Genomic DNA, 23690 nt, shown 5'->3' on the forward strand with positions numbered 1-23690 from the left:
GTCGGTCCAAACAGGCGCACCTGTATGAAGCCTGGACGCGAGAAAGGCGCACAGATACTTCGGTCCCAGTAGCCGCAAGGCATAAAAAGAATAAACAGCTGCCTTTTGATCTCTGTGTTTATGGATTTAAATGCCCCTCGCGATGGTCAAATGAGCGCCTCAGTCCTCTCTTTTGAAACGAGCAGGACAGGAGCAAGGCGAGTAAACTTACATTGTTGGATTTTGGAGGGCCAGAGGCAAATCGGGGCCATCCTTAGGAAACCCCTGGATTTCTAGGACGCCTAAAAGGTCACGCTCACAAAGTTTGAAAAGAACAGTAGCCACAAATTCTTGGTTAACTTCTCTCTCGCATTTTCTTGCAGAGCCGCTTCGCGAGGCGAAAATGTGTAAAAACAAACAAACACCTGGACTCACCCCCCCCCCCAATCCCTTAAACCTAGGTTGCTCTGCGGATGCCCCGCAGTTTCCTCCAGACTCACCTGGCTGGATGCTTGCACTAGCGAGGACAGCATTAATTATTATTATTATTATTATTATTATTATTAATCATCTAAGATTCCTCTCCATCCCAACTAGCCTGTGATAAGTCTTGGAAAGGGACCTCCAACTCTCTCCCGCCTGTAAATTGAGAAGTAAGGCGAGTGGATTGGGGGCGCGGAGGCTCTGGCCCCATGGCGGACCTTGTTGACTTGGGCTTCCCCCCTCCAGGAGAGGGTTTCCGCGGTTCGTGGTGGCTTCCAGGAACCCACCGTACGCGCGACCAAGATGCCCTATGCGCCGAGGGGCGTCTTGCTGCTGCTAGCGGCCGGCGTGTCTCCCCTGCTGGAGGCAAGGAGAGGATTCCGCTGTCCCTGTAAAAAAAAGTGCGACGGGACGCACCCAGAAGACGATGTGGGTTGATGCAAACTTCCCCACGAAAAAGGGACAGGATGGCCGAGGAGCTCCGCTGCCTTAGCATGGAGCAATAAGCCCAAAGGCCCATGTTAAGGAGCTGGAGAAAGGTGAGGGTCCGGAGTTCCTATCCGTCGAGCCTCGTCCCCTCGGCGCCCGAATTTCGTTCCTTTCCGAGCCCGGCGCCTCCTTCCCTCGCGCGCTCGGAAAGCATTTAACAACAATTACGCCTTAATCAGCTGGAATGTTGGCCACAAATGACGCTATTAAACATCAAAGGGATGCCTCCGACTTTACCTTTTAGCCATAAGAGGATTAATTTATCTAATTAGAGGGGATAAATATGTGCATAAATACATATCTCTCTCCTCACTCCTTTCTCCTTAATCTGACGGATTCCTATCGATGGGAGGGGAGGAGAGAGTGAGGCAGGGGGCGCGCCGGGGTGTTCCTCGACATCATCGCCCGCATCTTTAATTCTTAAAAAAAGAAAAACCCGACATGATAATGGGATGGGGGGGGGGGAGAAGAGGGCTGACCAGAAGCCCCCGCCCCAAAGGAGCAAATCCGGAGGGTCGCATCAGTTCACCGAAGTCCCTCGCTGAAGGCTGTTCAGCACCGGCAGATATTACTTTTGTGTGTATTTGGGAGGCAGAACAAAAGCAAGCAAATTCCAACCCCTTCCAAATGAAACCTGGAAGTGGGGGCAGACGTGTTTGCTTTTGTTGGGATTTAGGATCCGATTTACTGACCCCCCCTTCCTCCCCGCACTCCGAAGCTCAAGGCTGCGTTTAATCTCCCCCAATAAAATCCGCCTGACCTTGATTCTAACCTGTATGAATACCTCATTTACCTAATGACTTTGTGTCACGTAGGCAGGAGGTCAGTTTCCTTTTTAACCTTTCCCATTGCTGCAGTAAGCATTCTGGGGTAATCGATGGCTCTTTGAATAATCGATGCACGCTTTATGATCCCTGACAAACTCCATGGACGGGCACCTCGTTTCAGGAAAGCAAAGCTTGCCTTCTCGGAACAACAGAGACGAATTGTGCCTGGTGCATCTGCGCAGGAGGCTGGCGCCTAGAGGACTAGCGCCTTAACTCCCGTGTTTCGTACCTCGGCACAATATTGTCCAGGAGTAGGATGCACTGCGTTATTGTTTTGTTTTTTTATAAAACCAAAACCAAAAAACCCCCCCACCAACACACACACACACACACACGGTCTGTTTCCTCTCTTTCAGTAAACAAAGCCCGTAAGAAGAAACATTTTTATTTGGTCCTCACAGGTTACACTGACTAGAAGAGATTTTGGGTTTTGGGGCCAGATCTCAGATCTCTATCGAAAGCAAGCGATTGCTTGCTTTCAAAAGCAAGCGATTCCACACTCTTCCAACCTTCCTTTCCTTCTTTCTAGGAACAGGCGCAACGAGACCATCCGCTCACTTGGGCAAGTCTCTCTCTCTGTGTGTGCCCTTTCCCTTCTTTATTTACTCAGCGATTAAAGTACAAAGTCCCTCCTCCCCCCCGACAAGGCAAAGGTGCTTTAGTGCCTCGTCGCGGCGCCCCACCTTCCTAATGACTCCGGATGGCAGGACTGTGTCCTCAGATAAACACGCGGCGCGGGGGAGGCGGGGAAACCCTGCCGTGAACTTTTCCCTTTCGCCAGCCGGGCTGCGGGATCTCCTCTCTCTCTCACGAGGTAGTTTTTGCCCGTCCTGTTAAAAGTTTCCTCCACTCCCGTTAAGGAGGAACGGGAGAAACACGACCCTATCTAACGCTAGCGAGCAGCGAAGCGGGTGGGTAGGAAGCGAGACCCCCCCCCATCCCTCCCAACCACATTTACTCTTTTTTTGCAAACAAAACAAGCCAGCAGCAGCTCTCAATAATGTCTGGGAGCTCTCACATTTGCTGCTATCTGCTGGTGTTAGTCAGAACTGAGAATCGTTGCAACCCTGTTACCTCTGTAGGATAATTAATACAGATTCGGGGATTCTTCTTTCTTCACTACCTATAAACATATGCTTCGTTGTCCTCCGCAGTTAAGTTATTCAGGGGTCCCTCCACACCCCACCCCCCCCCGCCACAGCCCAGCCCGGCAGTGTGATTCTTCCATCAAAGTTTCGACCTGAGACTTTCCCGGCTACATATTAGAGAAGAGCAGTTCAGGGATGCTGAGGCAGGAGGGGAGAGCGCAACAACTTTTGATGGGCTTAGAAAAAAATCGTTTCAGATTCCTCTATAGAAATCTGGGATCAAGAAGCTAAGTCAAATGTATGCCATTTTCTAAGGTGTTTAAATAATGATACAGTGCCACATCATAGCCAGCTCTCTGGGAAATGGGGAAGGCAGACATCTCTCTCTCTCTCTCTCTCTCTCTCTCTCTCTCTCTCTCTCTCTCTCTCTCTCTCTCTCTCTCTCTGTGTGTGTGTGTGTGTGTGTCGGTGGGTGTCTGCCCCCAAACATATTTTCTCCGAAGTCTGCTGCACTGATTTCAGTGGGGCTTGCATCCACATATGTGGAATCGGAATGCCCAGCCGTCCTGAGAGCTTCCTGGAAAAGCTTTCCTATTGATTTAAGTGAGAATTACTTCCATGTAATGTGTACAAAATCAAGCTGTAATCTCTTCAGGTGCAATCCTGCAGGCTGTAAGCCTGTTTAAATCACATTGACTTCAGGGAGATTTCAGCAGTACTACAGCAGCCTTGTGTGTATCACGTGTATTATCAGAGCCACTGAAGAAGCAAGACAGTGCCATTCTAAGAGACACCAGGAGAACACCTGGCCAGATGTCTACTGAGCAGAGCTGGCATGTTGATTGGGGCTTTCCTAAGTGCCTTAGACCTGTGGCCAGAGAGAAGAGATTATATGACAATCAACTTTTCTTCACACTCAACATTTCCTTCTATATTTACTCTTTCACCTAAATGCCAGGGACATATTTAATGGGAAACTTATTTCCAATATTATATCCAATATTGAGTGGGACTGCACAGAAGATACATAACAAAACCTGGAGAACAATGAGCTTCTGCAAAGGTAGGTTTAGATAATTAATACCAGACATTTCTACAATGTGGTTCCTTACAAAATCCTGTCAAGGAGACCTTAAAAATTCCTGTTTTACAGAAAGGGAGACTGACTTGTCTAAGAACTCCCAGTGAATCCTTGGCTCTGGTGTCAAATCTTAACAGTTTATCTATCTACTAGCCCACAGAGAACAATGCCACTCATATTGGATTCTGAAGATGCCAGATGCTTATACTGGCATTCAATCCCTGGTAAGTCCTCTTACTGTATGTATACAGTTTTAAATGGGGGCTATTCTTAGGTCAGTGTGTGTACAATTGCAGCCGTAGTCAAGTTTTAGTCAGGAGAAAACTAGCACATCAGTAAGACTTCTATCTTTGGGGAAGATTCTACATGCAACCCACCTTCTACACACCCATAAGATAAAGTGATACAGTCCAGGAAAGACCTTACCGCTTGGGTCTACTGGAACACGGTTATTTCTTTTTAAATAGTGCCAGACAAAACAGGGCAAACAAAATGTTGGATGAAACCTTACACTGAACTCTGCAAAAAAACTCCCACTGATGTTAGCATATGAAGTCTGCAGCCGAAAACTGTTACACACTTTGCATGGCTAAGTGCTATATAAATGGTAATAAGCTCATTCATCATTATGTATGAAATAATGGTAACACATTTGATATAAAATGACATATGCAAACTTCTTATGATATCTATCAATGCATTTGCAATAATTACCATGCTAATTTCATTGTTTATCATTGCTCTGATCGAAGTGCCTAGAGAAGTATACATGGGCATAAGCAGTGTGGAAACAAAAACATCACAAGTGTTTGTCCTATATTCTCACCTCTAGGCTATATGGCAATTATAAGACAACATATCTAGGCTTGTGTCATACTGGATAATACTGTTCCTTGGGTGACTGAGGAACTTAAATCTAACCTTTTGATTCACAGCAGCTGAGCTGTTGAGCAGCATGATCTTGGCTAAACTGTAAAGTTTGCTGAACCACACATAAATATATCTATATTTATAGAAATACTTAATATTCAGTATTTTTAAATCCCATTAATTCCAAAGGGAGATTTAAGCCCACACCTGAATGGGCTTTTAGGTGCCACCCTATACATGTCTACTAAGAAGCCCCACAGAATTCAATGGGACTTATTCCTAAAAAAAAAAAAGAAAAAGTTCAGAATTACATTTAACTTACCAGGACAGATAAAAGCACAATTAAAACAGTTTTTTTTTTTAAAAAAAAACCTCACCTCACAACAAAATCAATAATCTTTGCAATACATTGCAGGGAGGACACCAAAAACAATTCTTAATTTGTCAAAGGTCAAGTTCAAGAGGTGTGTCTTTAACAACAACAACAACAACAACAACAGCTGTAAAGATATGGTGCCAGATGCAACTCTGTTGAGAAGGTGTTCCATATTCTTGAGGTCATCACCAAGGAGACCCTCTCATGAGTTGCTGCTCCTGAACCTCTGGGAATTTATTGATTAGCCTTCCTGAAAGTAGGATTTCGGTTCACAAATCTCAGACAAATTAAGGATTTTTGACTCCATCTCTTCCACTGAAAACACATGTTTAACTCACCAAAATTAATGGAATGTTTGTCTCCAGCCGTATCATACCCACAATGGATTAGTTATCATTAAAATAGTGTGTGGATACCACAACAAATTCTGGTAACTGAGGTATTGTACATCCTAATTGTATCAGTCACTGTCTTGACCTACAAGCTTTGTGAGAAATATTCATGTATAATTTCATGTAGAAAGTGTTCATTATTATGTTCTAGCTGTTTATTTATTGTATATTCTGTGTTATCATTTATGTTCTTTGCATGTTTGCTAAGAGACAGATTATTCTGATACTTTCTCTCTCTCTTTCTCTCTTACACACACACACACACACACACACACACACACACACACACACACTTTGCCTTGCTGTACCAGGTAAATGGAAACAAATCAATCCTCTCCTGATATTGGATGGGTTGGAAACTTTGGGAAGACAATGAACTCTTTCACTTCTAGAACAAGAAAACTGTTCATAATGACATGGGATCTACCACATATATCCAAGCTTTGAGCACAGAGTAAGTTCTATACCCACATCAGGGAAACTCAGATAACTTTGCCAAAGCAAAATTCCCAATCAATACTTGGGAATGTATAGAATAATATTTTTTTTACCACCACCCTTCCCCATTTTATTATAATTTTTTTTTGCATTTTTTGCACTCTTGGGAACTTGTTGGGAAATAAACCCCTCCTAAAAACATGCATTTTGTAATGGTAGGTAGATGCTGAAATCAAATGTTTTCTCCTTTTTGAAACATATTGTAGGTCCCCACCCCCCTTGGCCATCATAGGTTATACTTATAGGAATGATAATAAAGATATATACGAGATGGCAGAAATAATAGGATAATCAGGCCAAAAAGTGATTTGGTTTAATGATGTGAGCCATGAACAGAGCCTGAGGCACAGTGTATCTACCCTTGCAGCTGAATCTTGACACAGTAAAGAAATGGTTGCATGTCAGACTGGAGACGGGGTGGAGTTAATTTTTTTCCATGCTTCCCCATGGTATATCTTTTTCAAAAGCTAAGGTAGGGTGGAGAGCTATCACATGATAAAGAAAAGGTTCTAGCTCAGTCAGCTTTCAGGTTCTTTTTTTTATTATAAATATTTATTAGAGTTTTTAAATATAAATGCACCAATAATAAACAATCTTACTTCTATCACAACGTAGTTTCATCACTTCTTTGGACTCCCTCACGTCTCCCGCTCCCATTTACATGGTTAAAAGGTTTTTCCAAGCAAATTATCAACTTGTTTACGATCTTATATTCTCTCATTTAAGTATAATCTAGCAATTCTCCATAAAATTTATGTTTTCTTTAATCTCACTTATCATCAAATTCAAAATCTAATTTAGTGGTGGCCAATTTTTTATAATCTAGCATCCTTCTTAACATTCAACCAAATTACAATGTTTTTGTAAATACATCTTAAATTTCTTCTAGTCTTCCTCAATCCTCTCTTCTCCCAGGTCTCGGATTCTGCCAGTCATCTCGGCCAGTTGCATATAGTCCATCAGCTGCATCTGCCACTCTTCCAGTGTGGGTAGATCTTGAGTTTTCCAGTTTTTTGCAATGAGTATCCTTGCTGCCGTTGTTGCATACATAAAAAATGTTCGGTCCTTCTTTAGCACCTTCTGGCCGACAATACCCAAAAGGAAGGCCTCTGGTTTCTTAGTGAAGGTATACTTAAATACCTTTTTCAGCTCATTATATATCATTTCCCAGAAGGCCTTCACCTTAGGGCATGTCCACCAGAGGTGAAAGAATGTTCCTTCAGCTTTCAGGTTCTTTTGAACTTGCAGAAGGACACACACACACACACACACACGGCAGAATTGAAAGATGTGAGCACACTCTGCCATTGGCCAGGGGACTAAGGGCCATTGGGAAGCTGGTTCCTCTGTCTCCCAGGAAAAACATCACAGCAAAGGGAGGGACCACATTGCCTCCATCCATCTGCCAAAGGAGAAGTAGCTTCAGGAGTCTCACGTGCCCTCTCCTTGCCTGAAAGGATGCTCTAGAATAGAAGCAAAGGGAAAGGACACTCTGGCTCCATCCATTAAATGAAGGAACAATAGTCAAAAACACCGACAAGGAAGATCAACCTGGTTTGAACTGGACATAAGGCTCACCACATTGTTTTGAAGAACAGATCTGCATTCTCTATCTCTCCCCCCCTCCCCCTCACTTGTGTATCTTGTCTTTCTCCGTCTCCAAGGCTAATGGCAGGGCCTCACACCCCCTCTCTCCTTCTTTTGTTTTTATTGAAGTGAGCAGCTTTGAGCAGCTCCTGAAAAGCAGGATAAAAATGTAGTAAAAAAGTACCATACTAGTTTGGTAAGACAGCACAGAAATCAATTTGTTTGGGTCACAAAACATCTAATCTAAACCACAACAGTTCCCCAAGCTCGCAGTTAAAGTAGACTTTGACATTCTGTGTCCCACTGGACTGTTTTGAAACAGCAGGAGGTATAAATTAACTGTCTCTTCAATTACAGATTATCAGCATCATCATTTTGTATTATGCGGGTTAACCTATTCATGGTAAATTTTGGAAAGGATTCTCATCAGGATAGAAATCTTAACAACACTTAGGTGAAATAACTTCTGCTGGAATCCACATGTGAATGCAAATGTGTTTAAGATCAAAAATATATGTAATCTAGCAAGCAGAGTCCTGATGCATCTATTGGCTGAAAAAATAGAACAAATGGAGCCAATAGGGTTAGGGTTAGTTTACCATGTGCATTTGTTGTTTAATCTGCAAACAGAGGCAAATATAGAGACTTTCTGCCAATAAGAACAAGTGCAAAAAAGGTAAGTGCAAATTTGAGTTGACTATTTAGCAGTCAAAATAATTGACAGACTGAAATAATTCAAAACAGTTTTATGAATGAGGTTAAGGCAAGATAATATCCGGGGAACACATCACCAAAATCAATAGCAGTTTGAGTGAGCATACACTTGTAAATTGTGGTTACAATTTCTGTGTCACAAGAGAAAAATAAAATATTGTATATGTGGTAAATAAAGCAGCATCAATATCTTTTGTATTCTTTCCACTTCAGTCTGCTGTTGGAAACCTGCCATCTGATCAGGTGTTTTTTTTAAAATTCAGTAAAAACTTTAAAGTTGACTACCCAAATCTTGTATTGCCTTTGCTTGTAATACTAATACTTCCCCACCATTACAAACCAATTTTCAATAATACGCCAGAGGTTTAATCCAGTCCACTGCATAGGAGGATTCACCCTCCCATCTTCAGCACACATTCAAAGACATTACAGGGAATGGGGGTCTGTATTTATTTCCTATGTCTACATTCAACTCTTTGCTCTACCAAGGCAGGAAAATGGGGCTTTATTTTACTCTGCAGTGACCTCTCTTTTTCTGACTGCTGCACCCAGAGTGGACTGCATTGAGTTCCACAACCGTACAGTAAAATGCAAAAATAAAAACGTGCAATTCCTTTAAGATAACTTCAGTTATGTGGTCCGCATGCTAATCAAGGGACTGTCATGAAAGTATGTCTCTTGAAGATGATCTATGCAATATTTTCTAGAGTATGACAGTCCAGTGGGTTGCCAGTATTTGGTGCAGGCTGCTTGAGTACAGGAAGATACCTTGAAAGGCAGCCAAGTCTCCCATTTAAATCAAAGCTATTTCATATTGGCTTGCTTTTCAGGAGGAATAAAGTATTGACACTTGTGTATTATTTTGCGAATCGTACTGGACATTTCAAATACCGTAGTTTAAAATACCGATGAGCCCACAGAATTAGAAGAGAATACTGCTTAAAACAGGACTCTAATGTACAACAGCAGGCTTACATTTTTAGATTTTAATATTATTACTATTACTAAAAACGAGAAATTGTAATGTGATGCCTTTTTTTCCTCAGTTGCTTGGTATCCAGGATTTGTTTTCTTGTTCTTTTGTTTGGCCTTTTTGTTGTTGTTGGAGTAATAAAGTCTTTCTACTAAGTCAAATAAAATAATCCTAAACATTGACACCAAAACCAAAGTAACTTGGAAGTGGTACTTGGTTCTTTAAACAAGAGAATCATGTGACTTCATGTAACACTGTGCTTAATAGTATCCACCTACATGGGTGAGGTTGACAATTAACCCATGTCAAAACATTGCAGAAGGGTAAACCCGGATGTCAAATAACTTTGGAAAAGGATAACCTTGTGTCCTCTTCAGCAATCCCCAAGATGGGCCTGTCAGAAGCTGAAATGTCTCCTGCGCTTCCATAACACCAAAAGATACTTCTGTGCTCCATGTTAAAATTCCAAACAGATTTTATTATATTTTTTTTAACGGAAAACAACTCCTGTTTGTCAGTTCTGGACTATGACCAAACAAAAGGCTGCTCTTTACGAAGAGAAAAATAAGCACGAGAGATTTCACTCACATCTTCAGGGAAGGAATTGATTTTCACAACAAATGGTTGCTGAAACATTATTTAATATCGTGGGCACATGCATGAATGGATTTATATATATAGCTCTAACCTGACAAGGTGGTGTGAGGGGTTTGTTCTCCAAGTCAAGGTTTATCATTCACACAATAGCTATTTCTAGCATGAAGTCTGGGAAGGGGGAAAGTGGTGTGAAAGAATATAGTTGACAATAATTACAGCATGCCGTTGAAATTGAGGCACCGCATTTCCTCACTGGAGTAATATCAGATTACACTTACCTGGAGAAAATGTAAGACTCAACGTAGACATGTCCCGCCAACTCCTGTAACCAAATTCTGCACATATAAGGCAAAAGTCCACTGGGCTGCTGCGGGGCAGAAGGAAAATGGTATCGACTGTGTGCCCTTTTTTAAATCAGATGTGCAGCAGAGGAAAAGTGGAAAGGCTTACCTTGAAAATAGGCCAAAGTCTGCTCTGTCATTTTCCAATGGTCAGTCTCCTTTCCACAGCAGTGACACAAGTCACCATATCTACTTCTGCAGTTTAAAGAGACCTGTAAGATCAAGGTCACTGTTAGTACACACATACACATACACAAACACGCACACACCATTTGGCACACTGAAGTAACCACTGTATTCTTATTTTCATTTTAATCCCTCGAGTGAAGTATTGCCAGACTCACTTTTTCCTCACATCTTGCTGTAATTCTCCAGACTAAACCATTTCACTGGGCTGGGAAGTGAGAGCGAAAGGGAAGCAGAAGATTGGCGCCTCTTGTCACAGTTGGTCTTGTGAACAAGGATGTTATTGCTTCTTTTAACTAGGAATTGATGGCAACTTTATAAAAGCTTGCAGAAACGTGAAAGAAATAAGAGTATTTCCCCAGTCTATTAAGTTTTGTTTTGTTTTTTAAAAAGATATAGTACACCCCATTGCTATGGCATTCCAGTGTGACTCCAAAGAATTTTCTTCCTCCTAGAGAGCGGAACTCTGAAAAAACAATTGCGCTAACAGTGAAAATAGGTCACTGTGATATTTCCTTTGTTGCCAGACTTTCAGCAACACTGAGGCACTTGATAGCATTTTATAGAAATGTCAGATTAATTGCTTAGTATATTAATTTTAGCACGACATGGAATTGCATGATCTAGACATGATTGCAGCTTTTAGAGGAATAAACTATTTCCCCCCACCAAAGTGATAAAAACTGAAGTCACTGAAGCCATTCAGAGGTATCCTGTTGCCATTTCCCCCCCTATTTTATTATATTAAACTACAAAAAATCTCTATGGATCTGTGTGTCATTACACCTGCATTTTAGCACAAATCACATTAAAACCAACTAAATAGCTTCATATATTATGGTAGATTGTAAACATAAAATTCAGAAAGCAAGTAATAAAAACAAATAAGTGGGCAAATCATTTTTAAAGGTCACAGTCAAATGGAGACTTGGATTATGTATGCTAAATCTGAGATCAGTTATGGCCCATGAGCTTCAAAATCTTACTCATGATAACTAAACTTCTGAACCTTTCAAATACAGTGGTTCCTCGGGTTACAGATGCTTCAGGTTACAGACGCCGCTAACCCAGAAATAGTACCTCAGGTTAAGAACTTTGCTTCAGGATGAGAACAGAAATTGTGCAACGGCAGCGGGAGGCCCCATTAGCTAAAGTGGTACCTCAGGTTAAGAACAGTTTCAGGTTAAGAACAGACCTCCAGAACGAATTAAGTTCTTAACCCGAGGTACCACTGTATATATTTTTTTTGGTATTTCCAAGCTTATATGGGGAGTTCCTTCGCTCTAAAACATATTGGGTTAAATTCTAATAATTCTGCTCACAGAATGGTGTTTGCTAATGGAAGAGAGGCAATTCCCCCCTCCTTGACTAGCTCCAGCAGCCCTGAGCTCCTGCATAACTTTGGAGGGTTGGAGGACCTCCTAGAACTTTGTGGGAGAAAGCCTGAGGAGCTGCAGGTAGATGGGAGTGAAAATTACTTCCCCTCTTAACGTTGGTGCAGAGTTTGGAAACCTGTAGACCTCCTGATCTTCCTGGATTCCAGCTCCCATCAGCCCCAGTCCGCATGGCCAATGGTCAGGGATGACAGGAGAAGCACCTGGAGCAGCGGTTCTCAACCTGTGGGTCCCCAGATATTGTTGGACTACAACTCCCACCATCCCTAGCTAGCAAGGTCAGAGCTCAGGGATGATGGGAGTTGTAGTCCAACAACATTTGGGGACCCACAGGTTGAGAACCGCTGACCTAGTGGTTCCTTGCCCCACCCTTAGTGGGAGCCTCCACTAGGTCAAAGGCCCTGCCATTAATAAAAGGGCACTTAGGATCCAGACCATTGCCTTTCATAATGAGAATCCAGTTCCTTTATATTTTTTTTAAAAGCACACCAAGTTGAAGTCATTTTCTTCTTCTTTGAGAATTTAAAAACTGACCTGTGCACCTTTTGGTTTCATTGGTAGTTAGCAGTTTCTTCCAATACAAATATGGCTATATAAGCTAGGTTTCTGATGCAGAATGAAATTTTGGAGCGGAAAAAAAATGGGAAAAGAAGGATATTCTCATTTCTTGTTCTCACCATAGATGTTAAAGCACAAGGCGGTGGCAATGCATATCCTACTTCGAAGGTCAAGACTGTTTACTCTCATAATTACCCAAAAAGGGAAACAAACTTACAACTCCATAATGGCAAAAATGCTAATATTGCTTCACATGCATGAAAAGGTAGTGCTCCATCACATCAACCATTATTACTTAAATAACAATAATTTAAATAATAATAATTACAAATAATTTAAATTATCAAAATAATGATTAAAATAATTATTTTTATTAAAATAATAATAATAAATGAAACTGACCTAATATGTAATTCAGAAAACCTGTTCGTGGTTTTTTTCTTTTCTTAACAATTCATTTTAAAAGTTTAATCATTTACAAAGCGTTTAGGCCTGATTCTGACAGCCACAGTTATACTTTCTGTGGCATATGAACAGTTTAGCAGTTTCTAGCAAGATGCACTAACAGAGATCCTATGGTAGTAGCCCTAACAAAGTTTTCAGTATGCCTTGAGGCTGTATCACATAATTTTATCTTAATCCAAAAGAGGTTTGCTAAATCCTACAAATTAATGAGACAAGTTAGTCATAATTCATTGGTTTATCCCACTGACTTCAAAGGAAACTTAATGCAGCCATTTTTTCTCTGAACCAAGGGCTATCATTTTTTATTTTTTTTACTCAGCTACGTAAAATGTGCTACCTGCGCACGTAGAACATGTATGTGTGCGGCAAAGAAGTATTTGCAAATTTTAGTAGCCTGCAGGTACATGCAACAGAGATTCAAGGTTGGCTGCGGGTGCCTGCAGTTCATATACAATAGCAACAAACCTTTGCACTGCATAAATTAGAAGGTAACCCTCAGGTTACCAATAAAGACCAAGTGCTGAGTGTTAGCAGTTGGGGTTGCCAACTCTCCCACTGTCCACAAGACACCTCTACTTTTAACAGCTGTGGAACATATAGAAATTAAGCAGGCGAATTCATTTCCACATCACTGCATGGCCATATTTCAAAGAGCTTCATCCACTGAATTTCTACTTTCCCCACAGCTGTTAAAAACGAAGGAGTCTGACCTGCGATAAAAAAAATACCCTGGCAATTCCAATTTCCTGCCAAGGAATAAGAAGCAGCAGAGGATATTTCACCTTTTCCACCCTAACAAGCCAACTATTGTATGGCTCCCTGCAATCAGGGGTCATGCAGTAGCTCAAGGAACCAAAGGGCCATGCTAGTGGTGGATTATGGGAGGAGAAACAGAGGATTTTACTGAAGAATGTTCTAGCAGCAGTATTTCATGCATCTCGGGCTCTGCCTCAGCCTCTTCTTTTTTCAGCTTGATTATATTTTTTTATAATTTCAGTAGAGCAGAATGAGGGTGTGTGTTAGAAGAATCATATCCAACACCTCAAAGGAAGCCTACAAGGTTCAGGAAGGCAGAAGTTAAGCTTCTGTAAACTACAAAGCTGCATGTAGCAAATGCTACAGAAGGAAGAACCCGTAAGTTGGCCCCAAGAAAGCTTGCTGCATGCCTTAATGCTGAATCAGATCGTACCCTTTTTTTTTTTTACTGCCATAAATTTAGAATGATGCACTGGGTTTTCCTCTTTTAGCAATTTCTTCAACAGACTTATAGCCCTATGATTTGCCATTACCACCCACAGGAAATGTGCCACTGTTCAATCTTGCCTGTAAGGGAAGGGTGCCAAGGAAATAGTACATCCTTTTTGGCTTCAAGCTCAAGTGCTGGTCAAGTACATTTAGAAAGAGGAGTAATTTAAAAACAACAACAAAAACCCTCAATTTTCTCCTGCAGCTGGCAAGTCATGCCCTCTCCCAGGATACTCCATTACATCGCCAATCCATTTCTCCCCATGTGAACAAGAGCAATTTATTAGATTTCTTACCCACCTTTCACTATAAAGTCCCAGATTTTGCTGGATTCAACAATGTTAAAATATAATATTAAAACTGGTTCAAACACAATAGTTAGCATTCTGTGCCCACTGAGCACGTTCAGTCCACATTGGTTTGTTTTAGGGGTTCCCCGCCCTGACAGTGCAACCCATGTCTGCTTTGAAGTGAAGTCCCATTGAGCTTAATAGAGCTTACTCTCAGGTGTAGGACAGCAGCCTTAGTGTTTTTCTTGTAAATACTTTTGGTACATCTGCAAAGCTTGCCCCCCCCCCCGCCAACCTGATCATCCATGCACAATGTGTGTTGTTTATACTACATAAGGATTCACACTCAGTGAATGAGTATGCTATTAGTATATAGGATGGCTCTTAAATCGGTCAAAATAGAATACTTGCATTGGATTGGTTCTCCAAATTTGTTTTTGATTAGGTATCTTTTAGCCCAGATGCCATATTTCAAGTGAGTCTGTTTGTTTTCTGTTTTGTTTTTCTAGCTAAAGCAGATCTAGTCATAATCTCCCTCAGATCAAACTGAAAATAAACGATTTTGCTTCAGTTCTTGGTATTTACAGAATTCAAATGCCCAAATTTACTGCCTGTATAAGACACCATACAGCTTTTTAACTATGGCTTTCAAATGCAAAAGAACCAAACACTATGTTCACTTATTTCTTTACATAAATTATTATGTACTGCAAGTGACATCTACTGGAGAAAACAGAGCTTAAAGCTTACACAGTCTGAACCCTTTGCTGCTAATAATCTAAAGACAAGCCCTGTAATAAGTACAGCAAGGGGGTTAAAAAAATATTCCTTAGACTGGATCCTATAAAAATGAGCCAAGACATCTTTGTCAGGCAAAGGCAGGCTTGTGAAATTATTCTTTTCATACTATAAGAGGTTCCTTAGGCTGGAGAAGAAACTGTAGTTGTCATTCCAGAATTATTTTGGGTTTACAATACAAAGCCTTTTCAAATGCACTCATATTAGCTGCCTGAATGCTCTTCACATTCATTCTTGCTCATGTACAATTACTAACACATCTTTTGAAGTGCTCTGTGAGAGGAAAAGTGGTTAAAATTTTCAAGGAATATCTTAAAAGGTCAAACTGAAATTTGCTTGAAAGTGCAGAAAGTTTTATTTTCAGTGCATTCCACCTGTGGAAGCTTAGCAATAAAAGGGATATTATGAAGATGTTTAGGTATGAAATGGCTGCACTTCATGAAAGCAGTTAAATACTCCTTATTTCATTACATCTCATGCAGACTTCATAGCATTTTTATTATACAAATCTCTTTGTCCGAACTACCTTTTTCACCAAATTCACTCTTTGTTCCTTATATTAGCACTGTTTATTATGTATTTATTTCAAGCATTTAGTACAATCTGTTCTTCAGCAGACAGTCCTAGAGCAGGAAATACACATAACATTAAAGCCACCAATTAAAAATATTTTGACACAAATACATTAACCACAACTAAGCCATTAATAAAAGTGCACAGGACAATATTTTAAATCAACAATTTCAGCCCTCTTTGCCTGGGCAAAGAGATGTGCTTTTACTTGCAATGTTGATGCATAGTACACCTCAGTATGGAGGTAACTCTGTAAGTGTGGGGCTACCACAAAGGAGATCCTTCCATTTACCCCCACATTGTGGGCCTCACTTGTGGGCAAGCATTTATGCAAGGGCAGGTTCATATTGTTATGATTTTTGGAGGGGCAGAACCCCCATAATCTCTACATTCAGTGAAGGGTCAGTATTTGAGCAAACTCATGAATCCCTGAATAAATTTGAAGGGTCATAAATTTGAGCAAACTCATAAATCCCTGAATTTAGCAAGGGTTGGGAATAACACCAGCTAACTTCCCTGTGAGGCCAGCCTGGTAATGGTGAGTTGTTGAAGAAACAATGGTGCTGATGGCCAGCCATAGCCCCTCAGTGGAAGTCATCAACCAGGCAGAAGGCTTTGGCAGGCACAGAGGGAGGTTGTCAGGGTAACATGCGTGAGTGATGTCACTTCAGGAAGAGAGGTTGTTGTTTTACAACAGAGGTTTTGGGAGTAGGGGGTTCTGGGAAGAAGGATCAGGAAGCAGGCAGAACTCCATGCGTGTTGGCTGGGAGAGACTGCGCTGAGAGACCAATAGCCATGACCCAAAGCTTGGTGAAGCCATGAGAAGAGCAATGAGAGACACCCTTGGAGTGTAATGTTCTGCACTTGCTCCATTGAAGGCTTAAGGTGTGAATATGTGTAAAATAAACTATATTTCTTAAAGATGCTAGTGTCTTCTGTGCCTTGATTTCCCAATGGAAACACAATCTTGCTTAAGTTCTAAGACCTGGGGAATCTCTTGCTATCACTTGTCAGAGATAGGGGTGGCTAATAACAATATGAAATGAGATGTTTTCTCAGCTATTTGGTCCTCAAATCAGCATGAAAACCTTGAATCTCAGAAGATTATTGGAAGCCAGTGCTGTTCTTTCAAAACAGGGGTTAAATATGGTTGACCAGCCATGCCTATTAGTTTCCAGGCCTCCACATTTTCCAACAACTGCAAGCTCTGAACTATTTTCAAGGTCAGCTGCATGTACATGCATTACAACAGTCCAATCCAGAAGTTACAAAAACATGGTTAACTCCAGCTAGGCCTATCTCTGTCCAGGAAAAGCTGCAGCTGGCAAATAGCTGGAGCTGACACAAGGCAGCCATACCTACGAAAACTACCTGGGACTCACATGACAAAGTTGGTTCTAGGAGCACCTGAGCTACACACCTGCGTTTTCAAGGGAGTGCAACCCCATCTAGAGCAGACCTGAGAGCCCATTACCTAGATACCTCTGTCTTATCTAGATTTAGTTTCAACATATTGGCCCACATTCAGAAGAGCACTAATAGCATGCTGTGGATGGAGGACTTGCAGAACTTATTGAAAGGTGGTACATAAAGCAAGCAAGCAAGCAAGCAAGCAAGCAAGCAAGCAAGCAAGCAAGCAAGCAAGCAAAGGAGTTAAAAGAAGGAGAAAACATGAATGAAAAGCAAAGTCATGTTCTTGTTTGTATTATGGTTTATTTTGGTTGTAAAATCCTCTGATGTAAAGAATGTACAATTTTTTTAAAAAATAAAAATTTAAAACTCCAAAAAAAGCAAGCAAACAAACACAGACACACACACAAACAAATGAACAAAACCCACACAACTCACTTCTGATAACATGAATATTATGAATGCATCCTTAGATACAAACTCAGAATTAGTTAGTTTAAGATTAGCTACTCCTTATGCGGGTGGCACTGTGGGTTAAACCACAGAGCCTAGTTCTTACCGATCAGAAGGTCGGCGGTTCGAATCCCTGCAACGGGGTGAGCTCCCGTTGTTTGGTCCCAGCTCCTGCCAACCTAACAGTTCGAAAGCATGTCTAAGTGCAAGTAGATAAATAGGTACCATTCTGGCAGGAAGGTAAACAGCGTTTCCGTGTGCTGCTCTGGTTCACCAGAAGCGGCTTAGTCATGCTGGCCACATGACCCGGAAGCTGTACGCCAGCTCCCTCGGCCAATAAAGTGAGATGAGTGCTGCAACCCTATAGTCATCCGCGACTGGACCTAACGGTCAGGGGTCCCTTTACCTTTACCTTACTGCTCTTAGTCTATTTTTAGTCCTGGGGAAAAAAATACAATGAAAACTTAGGGATGCTCAGGTGGTGCTTGTAGCTAGGGGCACATATTTGCAAGTTAGGCTGGTGTGCCAACAAGTGAAACTATCTGGAGAGAACAGATCCTGCCTCTGCTATACACATGGTTGTGACATCCAGCCTAAATACATACATACATACACATACATACATACATGCATACATACATACATACTATGATGCCCTATATGTAGAAGTTCCTTTAAGGTTGGTTTGGAAACTTCAGCTGGTGCATAACTGTTATGTGACTGCCCAGGTCCTGGTTGGTGCTGGGGAGTCAAATCCCATTACATCTATATTGTCCCACAGCGATGTCTGGACCTGGTTGGTGTCTGGCTGGGCAACAGCCTGGAAACCACATGCATGCCACCCTGGGTTCCATGAGGAAGAAAGGAAAGATATAGATGTGAATAAGAAATATATTGCACCAATCCGAAGTGCTGAGGATGATCTTCAAAGTCCTAAACAGGACTGTCTTCACACATATCAACCTGCCTATACCATACAATAAATATCAGAGGCCCTCACTGTGTGTCTTAACCAGGCCTGGCTCCAGATTTTGGACCCACAGCAGGATAGTGCTCCTGCTCCTGCAGCTGCCTGTCCCTCATGGCGACTAATGAGCAGGGTTAACCCATGGCAGTGGTGCTTTAGCCAACAAGTAAGCCCACTAATAGGCAAGCCTAGAAGGGGAGTGGAGATTGCAGGGGTGGCACTGCTGGCTACCAAGACAGAAGTGGGCACTCTGTGTGTATGTGTTGAGTCCTGTTGGATCCTGCTGGGGCACATGCAGCCCCCTGGCAAATTCCCTGCTATACTGGGTGCTGATGCCGGGTCTTACCCTCTCAACAGTTGTGTGTAGGAGGTAAGTTTGAAAGAAAACAAATGCCCCAAAGAAATGTATATTTTCAGACTTTCATAAAATTTATCCAGGATTGTCAGCCTTCACATAGAAATACAAGCATTCTACTTGAGACCATTCATTGTAATGTATAGCTTGACAATATGATTTGTCAATACGGTTTTGGGACATTGCAGTGTGCTGATCATGCATTACAGATTCATTCTAACATGAGGACCCACCATCAATGTGATGTTCTGGATTCCTCTTTCCCTTGCGACCTTTACGTTAGCAGAGCTTTCTGTGCAGGTATACGTGGGGGATATTTGTATTCATCCATCTGTCAAGTGTCTCTGAATCTAAGGTGGCTGCTATGAATCAGCTACGCTACCTGAAGGGCACAATATGTTTTCTGCCTAGCAAAATTTTCATCACAATTTTTTTTACACAACAGTCTGTACATCAGGGCAGACCAAAATGTTTTGTTTCAAACAAGACACACTCTTCTGGAAGTTCCTGGGTCAAATGGTTTCAGAGGTCAACCTCCTACCTAAGTACCTATTTTGTGTGTGTCAGGGACCGCACAACTACATATCCCCATGTTAAGGCCTGTGCAAAGCTTGTCTGAGGTCCGGGGAAGGAGTTCTGTTAGAATAAAGTTATAAATTCAAACAAAAAAGCAGCCGGTGCCTAGCAGGGAGAGTTAGCACTCCAAGGATCGGGGCAAATGTACCTGGCTGCCCCCAACTTTGCACAGGCCTGCCCATATTATTGGTGCCAACATGCACCACAACCATGGACTCCTCTCTAGTATTACCCACGCAAAGGAGGAGGAGACGCAAAACCTACAACCTATTCAGGGCATAGTATCTTCATATGGAAGATGTTGTCATTCTGGCTGCTGAAGCAAAACGTAACAACATAAAGGAATACAATACCATAATGAAAAATAATATAGATTAAAATTGCATGAGATCAGCAATTATAGTATTATAATTTCATTGACAAAGCAATAAACCAAGTGGAATTTGAATGAGAATCTTAAACTTGCTGTTTCCTACTCTGACTTAAGTTTTGGTCTCTTGTCTTCAGCCATATAGTTATCTAACAGAATTTATAATTCCCATAGCATAGCCTAATTTTCCACATTTCCTCACATAACTAGGATTTCGGAATCAAGTTCATAGTTACCCAGCCAGAGCAGGCAGAAAGCACAAGTTAAGAATGTCGGAATGTTTCTCTCTACATTTTTATACTGATCAGGGGACAAAGCAGAATTTTCCGTCTTTTACATTAAATTTGCTATATACGTAGGCAAACCAACATAAGATGTAGATTATGGGTGTCCATAGTCTAATTAGGGTAAAGTGCACCTGGGACCTCTGTTTTCTCAGCAGTTCTTTAGCATATCTATCTATCATCTATCTATCTATCTATCTATCTATCTATCTATCTATCTATCTATCTATCTATCATCTATCATCTATCATCTATCATCTATCATCTATCATCATCTATCTATCTATCTATCTATCTATCTATCTATCTATCTATCTATCATCTATATCATCATCTAATTCTTTAACTTTATCATCAGGTTCCTGTCACCCAAAGATGCCAAGTTCTCACAAGTGCCCCCATGTTTTAGCTAAAGTTCCAAGCAGCTTCCATAAAATATCACAGAGTTGCAGTTTTCAAGTCTTGGGTCATCTACTTTGGTCCATCATGAGTGCTCTGCTGTTTGTTGAAGTTTGCTGAAGCTAAAGTTTGCCAAAGCGTTCTGAAACCTAGGGCCAAACAAATAGGAGTAGAATAGGGTGAATACAATGATTAATTATTTTTGTGATAGCCCATACCCAGGCATTCTGAAACAAATCATGCCCGTTACAGAACAGGATTGAGTTCTGCTTGTTTAGCCTAATACTTTTCATTACATGGAAGAGAAGGGAGGTGTTTTTTGTTTGTTTTGTTTTTTTACAAACTCTACTATCCCCCCAGGTGAATATAGAAGACTTAGGGCAGTAATGGTGCCCAGATCATTTGGATGGATGGAGTAATAATACTGCAAGCATAGATGATCTCTGTGCTAGCAGCTGGTGGGCCAGTGGTGTTTGCCTGACCTCCTGCCGCCAGTGTCACTGCTGTTCATCAGGACGGAGAGAGGGAGGGGCAAGGTGGTGGTGAGGTGGATGTGGCACTGGGAGCACTGGGAAGCTGCAGTGATGCAGGAGGCGGTCATTGCTGCTGACCACTGCTGCTCTGTACGGAAAAGCTACACAGACGTGACATTTATAATGAGGTATGTGCAGCAATTAGCAAGATTGTTTCAGTTTCTGGGCACATTGGGATATGGCAAATGAGTAAAGTTGTACTGGTTTTTAGAGGGTTGAAAAGACTCCTCTCCCATGCTTGTGGCAAATTCAAAAGCAGTAAGATACGTCAGAACTTAAAAATAAAACAAAAAACTGGTTGGCCTGTTCTTGCTAACATACAAATGTATTGACTGTAGCAGCTAGGAACTAAACCACAGACCACCTTGTATATAAACATGTAGATGTTTAGAAATGGAGTGTTGAGTACTGATCTCAGTGTCACTGTGGTTACTTATTGTCAATGAATGAAAGAATTGTTAAAAGTTTCCCTGCATTTTGCGTAAGAAACTCAAATTTCCTTGTAGCAAACATCTCTTTGTTTTTACAGCACCTGTAAAATATGGGGGGAATATGAGTTCATAGACTGAGGCATTTAGAACATCACTATATTGGGGAAAACATTCAACCTGAGCAATATCTCAATACAATCCTATCCACAATTAAAATATTATGCCCATAACTTCTGTGACAAGATGGGTTTTCAAAGGCCTCTCCTGGGAATCAAAATAGTAATTACTCGTTCATCAGGCTCAAGAGGTATGTGCGCTAGGTTATACAGAGCTCATTAAAATAGATTTAGAAGATACATGCAAATACCCAAAGAGGTGGGAAGACTCCTTAGGTGGAGAGATTTGATTCAAACCATGTCCTGTAATTTGGCACACAGCTACTTCTTCCATATGAGTTTTAAAGGAAAAAATAATAATTGTCATTTAGAATAGATTTCACCTTTGTGATATCCAGAAAAGGTATACAGTACCTTCCAGATTGTGACTGAGGAATGTTGAGGCAAGCGTTAGGTGAAATAAATGTACGCAGTGAATGATTCAAACATTCGGAAAACATGAAAAAGGATTACACGGATGTATAAGAAATGTAATGATCTATTTCTGTGCCAGAAATATATATGTAAATATATGTGCATGTGTGCCCATTTCTAGGCAGAATGACATGTTATAAAGAACATGGCACCCATAAGTTGAATTTCCTCTTCTCCCTTGGTGGCATCTAGTTTTACTTATTGTTTGTTCTGATTATGATGTGTGTTTTCCCTGTTTTACATCATTGACTGCTGCTGAAAGGGAAATGCATGTTGAAAGACTTAGGGACAGAAGACCAGGAAACAGAAATTCCACGTCTGAATTAGATCCTGGATTTCTGAATAATTCTTGGTTGTCCTGGGACACAAACCTTGGTGTTTTATTACAGTCATCCATTGCCTTCAGAACCTGCCAGACCTGGATAATGATAGGAGTTGGTGCTCTTGCATAGACCATGGGTGGCACAGTACGGAACGGAAGCACCGAATGTTATTACACACGTGTGATGGATTCAGAGTCATGGGGTATCTTGGGAACCTTGGAAGATGTTGTGGGGATAACATGTCCATCTATTTCTGCTATCAAGCTGCGGCCAGTACAGACGTCTCCAAGCACCCTAGAACAGCCATGTTTCCCTTGGCCACTTCCCAGAATTGGATGAAACATGCCATGTATTCCAGTAAGTGTCTCTCACCCCCATGGGATGCATTCAGGTGGAATTCCTAAATCTGGAAGAAAATACTACCATGCACTATGTTTCTTTATTTACTTCAGAGGAGAAAATAAATTAGATGTATAATTTGATATCGAATTTGAAGCCTGCACCATGCTCGTGATTTCACATTTGCAAGATGGCTACTGCTTTCCCATATGTAATCCTTTCCAGCTGGCATGGTTTCATGTTGGAAAACGTAACACAAGGGCTGACACTGCACGGATAGATGCCACTGCAATGTTCATGTATACAGTGATTTCCAAATGATGCTTCAACTGTGGCAATTGAAGCAGAATATGCCTGTGTGTTTATAATTCATCGATACCTTATACACATGATTTAGGTATATGGTATTTTTAAGAAGTAGGCAGGTCCTTTTCTTGAGGTGCTTCCAAATATCCAGTGTAGTTATGCTCAGCCATGGAAATGAATGAACACGGCTAACATTTATTATAATGGGTTTACTCTGAGTTGAACTTAACTGGATATAACCCGATGCAAGCTTACCTAGGGATGGATGTGGGGAAATGTACTCAAACATTCTTGGGCTTCATTTCAATTAAAGATCAGTGTTTCATATGAAAAGTAGGTTTTGGTGAGGGGTTTTGGTCTGAGTGAGGGTTCCATGCATAATGGGCAGCACAGGAAACTGGGCAGAGTAATTAAGAGAGCACATAAAAAGAGCCCTCCTGTATCAGAACAAAAGTCTATTTAGTCCCACCTCCATTGTCCCACAGTGGCCAACCAGATGCCTGGGAAGCCTGCAAGCAGAATTGGAACCTATCCACACTATTCCATTGAA

At 41.3% G+C, this 23690-nt stretch overlaps 1 long non-coding RNA gene across 1 annotated transcript; it reads left to right on the plus strand.

Annotated features, from left to right (window-relative positions):
- The first annotated feature begins 2260 nt into the window (after positions 1–2260).
- LOC309345052 lies at positions 2261–9432 on the plus strand. Its single transcript, XR_014157986.1, has 3 exons — positions 2261–4171; positions 5233–6612; positions 7314–9432. It is a non-coding gene; the product is annotated as an uncharacterized lncRNA (long non-coding RNA).
- Positions 9433–23690: the final 14258 nt, after the last annotated feature.

The sequence above is a fragment of the Podarcis erhardii genome, assembly GCF_964252035.2.
Source record: "Podarcis erhardii genome assembly, chromosome: 1".
Classification (NCBI taxonomy): Eukaryota; Metazoa; Chordata; class Lepidosauria; order Squamata; family Lacertidae; genus Podarcis; species Podarcis erhardii.